Below are 7,074 nucleotides of genomic sequence, written 5' to 3' on the forward strand. Positions count from 1 at the left end.
ACTGCCCGCAGGGCTACACATCCCAGCAATACAGTCCTGTTCCATGCTCACACCCTGACCCACTGAAGCAGACCAAGTCACCCTGCTGCAGAGGCCCCACACACTCTGCCAACACAGGCCTACCCCTCGCACATACCCTGCCCTGCAGAGGTGGACCTACTCACCCAGCTGCAGAGGTTCCATGCACCCTGCATATGTGGGCCCACAAGTTGCCTGAAGGCTTGCTGCTGTGTAGGGCCTGTGGCTAGGGTGGCCTTCCTGCCTGGCTGAGCTGGATTACATTGATGCTCTAGTGGGTTGGGAAGATCCCTGGGCTAACAGGCCAGAGGAAGAACTCCAATGAAGTGAGCCTCTTTTCACCAAAAGACAGTGCACCTTCTGGTGATGTTAAGTTGTTTTCCAAAATGGGTGAATTTGTGCATGGGCCCTTTAAGAACAGGCTTTTTTCCCCCCTTATGACTGATAGCTTCTCCAGGGCTATACCCCATTGTTGGTGATAACCAGCAAAGCCAGATATGGCAATTGTCTCAGTTGTGCTGTGTCTAAAAGCTGCTTATTGCGGTAACGCTCCCCTGCTCAGATCCCCTACTTCTCCAGGAAAGGGGTCATACCTTAAGATTGCTCCTGGCTGGCTGTGAAGCAGCTAGAAGGTGGCTTTTTTTCTCTCCAGAAAGGAATTTCTGCCTCTTTCACCTCAGTCAGCACTGTCCCTTGTTGTGGGAGTTCTTTTTATCCCATTTTCAGTTCTCTGTCAGGGCTAATTGTTCCAAGAGTAGTTGTAAATTTGTTATGTCCATAGGAGGAGGTGAGTTCAGAGTCTGCCTGCACCACCATCTTGAGAGTAAATCCCTGTCCACTCTTTAATGTTCAGTTTTTTAAATTCACATTGATGTAAAATCAACAGAGTGTCAGTGTCTTTTTGAAACGTTAAATGTTTTACATTTGCCACCATGTCAGGAGTAAGACCACAGCCTTTGGAATCTCCTGCCTGAGGTGTGTCCCAACTCCATCTCCTATTAAGTGTGTGGCCTAGAGCAAACTACTTAATCTTCCTATGCCTCGGTTTCTTCACCTTTAAATGAAGATAACCCACAGGTTATTATGAAGAGTAAATAAGTGTTCATAAATCTCCTAGAACAATGTCTGGCATATAGGTAGCACTATGTAAGTGTTCATTAAATAAAATATACATAATTATCACTTAGCCTTAAACTTAGTACTAAGAAAGTTCAAAGAGCTGAGGAATATGGGTCTCTAACTAAATGACTATCAAGCACAAATATCAGAATTTTCACCACAACACCTCTTTGATTGACGTTTTGTACAATCCCCTCCCCTGCCAAAGATAGTTCACCAATGGGAGGGACATAGATGACTGTGGGTTTGAATTTGATAATCAATCTACCAAAAATAATTTAGAATGTTTTATAAAATGTACAGAATAATTTTGAAGTTCTTCAGAAAAAACAAACATTTAAGAATGGTTACAACTATTATTTAAATTTTTTTGTACTGAAATAATCATACATCCTTGACAAGAACACTTAACTTCTGAGCTCTGAGCATCAAGAACTGAGAGCTAGTATATCCCATAGGTTTATGACAGGATAAGGGCAATCTCAACCTTACAATTAACCCTGGTACCACCTTAGCACTGATGAACTACTCTTAGCTATTAATTACATCTAACCATCCCTGGGGCATAGTACACTCTCCCATTATTAACAGTAATTATGACATAAAAACCTCTAGTAGAATATATCAAAATTGTGTAGGGACATAGATAAATTGGTCTAGTCACTCCAAATCACCCTTATCTATTAAGAATTATTTACCTACATATTTCTGGCTTACTAGAACATGTGGGAAATGATAGGTTTTCAGGTAACTTTCCATGTTACCATGGTCTGGCTCAATGGTTAAGTTGCCAGTGACCACTCTAATCTTAGAAGGGGACTATCTAAGAGCTGCCATTTAACACTTCTCCATACACTTAACACACATGCATATGACCTGACTATTCTGAAATCTGAGGGGACTACCACCTGGACCCCTTGAGCAGAGAGGGGCCACAAGAACCTATGGATTTTTACATATAAGATAATATATCTTCATTATACAAAAGTAAGAAATTAGAGAAAATTAAAAATATAACTATTAAAATCACTTACACTTCCATCACTCTGAGGCAATTGCTACTACACTTCAGTGTGAAGGATTGATCAGCTTATTATACATTTCTATCATGATACAGAGTTGAAACAAACTTATAGGAATGAGCAATCTCCATTTTCTCAGCATCTTACATAAGGAAATAGAGATCAAACATTGGAGGAGTCTCTTTCTTCTTGGCTTTCTATTTATATAGAACATTCTGAAGAATAGCTTCTGGTCCCTGCTTCCTGTTACCTTTTTGAAAGGTCTCTTCAGGTCAGTTGCTGAAATAGTCTCTTCTCAAAATGCTGAATGATGAGGAGCTCGTGCTGCTGTGATCATTGCTGCTGGTATTTGGGGAGTGGACAACTTGGAATGAGATCTGGGGCAGCAAGAAGATGGAGACCAGAGTATGTAGCGATCCTTGGGGCTTTCTCAGAGTCCACATCTCTGGCCAACGCCTAACAGTGAGGCTGGATCTCCACTTCCATTTCAGTCTCCAGAGATATTTGAGAATCGAAAAAATGAGAAGACCTAGATTTCCAAGAATATATAGGAAGGATACATTTCAATTTCTATTAGGAAAACAAGTCTTTGTCATGAATTTCTCTTCTGATCATACAGGAATCTTTATAAATGATGTAATTGGGATTTTTTTCAATACTAAACCCCAGTAATCTATTCCTTCCCATACTGAATAAAAATCAAAACTGTTTAGATGAAAAATTAACATTTACTATAGACAGTGACATCCTTTGATAATGTGTCACTGCTTAATTGTGGACAAGGGAAGATCAGAACTTTGCTATGAAACCTGACTTCTTTCTGTGTACTTGGTAGGCATTGTGTACATAATTTTAGAATGAAGGAATGGATTTTTAAGCCAAAGTTGTCCTGAAGTTGATAAAGAGGGACTTGTACATCATACAAAACATAGGAGAAACCCTTCTTCTTCTCCATGTGTTCCCCCGGCTCTGTGTCTTAAGCTATATTGGGGCTCTGGAGAAGCAGAAGTAATAGTCAAAGGAATACACACTGGAGTGTAGATGAACTTCTTGGAAAAGGGAACGGCGCTGAGTAATAAGCAGTGTATATGTTGGGAACTTCCTTTATGGGTGTAAAATGAAGCATGCAATGTAGTGTTGATGGGAAATGTACAGCCTTTGGGGAGATGTGGAATGTGGAAGAAGAAATATGAAAAGAAGAAGGAAAGAGAGAAGAGTGGAACAGAACTGGGAAAGTCCTCAGAATTGCAGATTGATGAGAGAAATGAGGATACTGCTCTGTGCTCATTTCTCACTATTCTCTCTCTTGCAGCTTTGGTCAGTGAACAAATTAGTACCAGTATTCCTGCTGTTCCTTTCTTACATTTTGAGAAATGCTGTCCTTTAGACCAGCTCAGGAGGCATGAAAGTTCCACCTCAGATAGATGAGATTGAGGACTACTAGACATGCAAATGCTTAGTGGTTTCCTCAGGCCCGGGCTGTTCTGTTTTCATATGATATCTGCTTTGAAAATATGAGTGTTTCTGCTAAGTGGATAGATGCTACCTGTCTTTTAAAGATCTCCAATTATTTACCCTTTAAATCAGAGGCTCAAAACTGGTGGTCTATGACCTTTCTCTAGCTCACAGACCTTCATTTCACTAGTATGTTGTTTTTCTTTTTAATTAAAAACTTTATATTTGTCGACAAAATGGCTCTAGGCTCTTCCTCCTAAACTTTTTCTTGGAAATACTTTTACCGAACCTGAAGTGAGTTCGCTCACCCATTGCACAGCAACCCAATCTCTGACACCAGGGGTGGTGGAAGAAAGTAGGAATTTTATTTTTGCACAGTGCTGAGCAAGGAGAGAGGGCAGCTAATGCTGAAATCCCAAACTCCCCGAAAAGCTAAAAGGAAGGGTTTTTATTTGGGGCTTTAGGTAGGGGAGGGGGAGCATATGGCCTTGCTGGTCAGAGCTTTCCCAGCAGCCTGTCTTTGGCCTTGAGACACTTGCAGAGAGGAGGAAGCCCATGACATTGCTGGTCAGCAGCTTTCCCACCAGCCCGTATCTCTTTGTGGGAGGAGATAGTCCAGGTGCTTGTCCTTGACGGTGTCTGTCTCCATGGAGGACAGTGGATTCTGGAGCCAGGAAGCCAGAGAGTAAGCAGGGAATGAGTGTTTTGGTTTTAACCCCATATATGCTGGGTTTAGTGTGGGAAAACTGATATCAGGGTCAATATCAATACCACATAAACAAGACGGAGGTTGGTGCCTATCAAAACTTTATATAAAAACTATCATAAATACATAAAGAGACAGAAATATAGGGAAGCAGAAGCTGCTTAGAGAGAATGAGGCATATTGGAGGTGAGAGAATGCTTTCCAGATGAGATCTTCTCTCCCTCATATTGTTCTGAACTGCTCCTTGCCAAAGCCAGCTGGCCAATTCTACCAGCAGAGTCAGTGGAGTAGCTATCAGGGCAGCACTAGAACTCAGCCATCATAGGCATCAGATAACAGTGGGTACAAGTGCACTGCTGGGCTCCTGGGATTTCCTGTCTCCCCACTGTCCACCCCAGCTCAAAGACTGAGTGATTGTCATTGAAAGAGGCAGAGAAATCCTCTAGTGGGCAGGCAAATCAAGAATGATTGTGTCCAGTTAGAGCTCTGGAGGTTTTCTGCCTGCAAACACTCCCCAACACTCCCTAGACACATCGAATTGTGCACAAGTGAAAGAATAGCCAAGGAAAGATCACAAATCTGAAAATTATAATGGTCAAAATAAAAATAACTGATAGGTGGATTAATTACTACATAGAATCATACTAAAGAAAAAAGTTATCTGGATCAGAAAAACTCTTGTAAAAATACCAAAAAGGGGTACAGAAACCGAAACTATAAAAGGAAAATAAAGAATCATGGGATGATGGCAGTATCAATATCTGTATAACGTATGTACTACAGATAAAAATAAAAGAATAGGACAAAACCCATGGAAAAAATAGTGACAAAGAGTTTTACATAATCAGAGAAAGATGAAAGATTTCACATTGAAAGTGTCGTAATTTGCTAAGTTCAATAGACAGGGAAAACCAAAACATTAAAGTAAAATTTAAGAATATCAAATATCAAGGGGAAATTCTGACATATTCAAGAGTATAAAGATATTATCTATAAGTCATAGAAATCAGATTGTCTTCAGACTTCTTGACAATAACACTAAATGCAAGAAGTGAATGGACATAATATTTTTAAAATGGAACATATAATCTTATATCTAGCTAGATGAAGATAGATAATTTTATATTTAACTAAATTTTCATTTAACTATGGGAATGAGTAAAGATATACTGCGGTATAACAGACCTCGAGATTTTAATATACACACACACCTCTGAAAACACTCTCAGAATGCTCCAGTGAGAAAAAAATATATGCAAGAATATACCCCAAGATATGGAAAATGTCTGAGTAATCAAATAGTAAAATTTTGTTCTTTAAATAAATAATGACAAAATAGATAGAAAGAAAATCATAAAATAAACTAATAAAATCCTGTTACTTAAACTCAAGAGTACAATCTCACGATTGAAGGGTGGGAGGGAGTTGTTTTGAAGAAAAATAAAAGGATGCTGTTACTTATCTTAGTAAGTTAGTAATTACCACCAGAACAAAAACAGGATGTGTAACTTTCAAAGACGTATAAGAATATTCAACCTCTAACTGGGCTGTAGCCACTGCTGAGCAGAATATGGCTGCATCTCCCATGTATGCTGATCTTGGCAGATCTGTCAGGGATGTCTTCACTAAGGGCTATGGATTTGGCTTAAAAAATTTGATTTGAAAACAAAATTTTAAAATGAACTGGAATTACAAACTCAGGCTCAGCCAACACTGAGACCACCCAAGTGAAAGGCAGTCTGGAAACCAGGTACAGATGGACTGAATGTGGTCTGACATTTATGGAGAATTGGACCATGACAACATGCTAAGTCACCGAGATTACCATGGAAGATCAACTTGCACGTGGACTGGCCTGATGTGTGATTCATCCTTCTCATCTAACACTGTGGGGAAATAAAAGCTAAAATCAAGACAGGATATAAGCTGGAGCATGGCAACTTGGGATCTGATGTGAATTTTGACAGCTCTGGGCCTTCAATCTGCAGCACTCTATGCTGAGCTGGTTGATTGGCTACCAAATGAATTTTGAGACCACAAAATCCTGAGTCATCCAGGGCAATTTTGCAGTTGGCTGCAAATGACTGGCGAATTCCAGGTTCACACTAAGGTGAACAACGGGATAGAGTTTGGTGGCTCCATTTTCCAGAAGGTGAACAGGAAGATGGAGATCACGGTCAATCTCCTGGAGAGCAGGAAAAAGTAACACTAGTTTAGGAATAGCAGCCAAGTATCAGATCGACCCTAATGCCTGCTTCTTGGCCAAAGTGAACAATCCAGCCTGACGGGTTGAAGATACATCCAGACCCTAAAGTCAGGTAGCAAACTGACCTGCCAGCTCTGCTGGATGGCAAGAATGTCAATGCTGGTTGCTACAAGCTTAGTCAAGGACCGAAATTTTGACCATAAATGAATACTGTACAACAATTTAATTTTACAGCATTTTTCAGCATAACTATCTTTGGAATTTAGTATACGTTTTAATATTGTATATCTGAGATGCCAGTATTGCTAACTATCACGTTAGATCTCCAAGTTAAAGATGATTCAGCTCAAAGGTGTTATGATTTCAGAGAAACAGAGGAAATCCAATTCCCAAAAACGATCCTTTCAGATAGCTATAGACTTTGGGGGAATTGATGGCCCCTCTAGATATATGAGGTTTTCTTTCTTTCTTTTTTTTTTAAATCTAGAAATGGCTGCAAATGTAAGCTAACAGTGCTTAGGCATTCTGTAAATTCATATTGAGCAAAT

The 7,074-nt window shown here is 39.9% G+C and overlaps 1 pseudogene; it reads left to right on the top strand.

The window, feature by feature from the left end:
• The first annotated feature begins 5,890 nt into the window (after positions 1-5,890).
• On the top strand, positions 5,891-6,723 carry LOC100630447 (non-selective voltage-gated ion channel VDAC1 pseudogene; annotated as a pseudogene).
• Positions 6,724-7,074: the final 351 nt, after the last annotated feature.

The sequence above is a fragment of the Equus caballus genome, chromosome 5 (assembly GCF_041296265.1).
Source record: "Equus caballus isolate H_3958 breed thoroughbred chromosome 5, TB-T2T, whole genome shotgun sequence".
Lineage (NCBI taxonomy): Eukaryota > Metazoa > Chordata > Mammalia > Perissodactyla > Equidae > Equus > Equus caballus.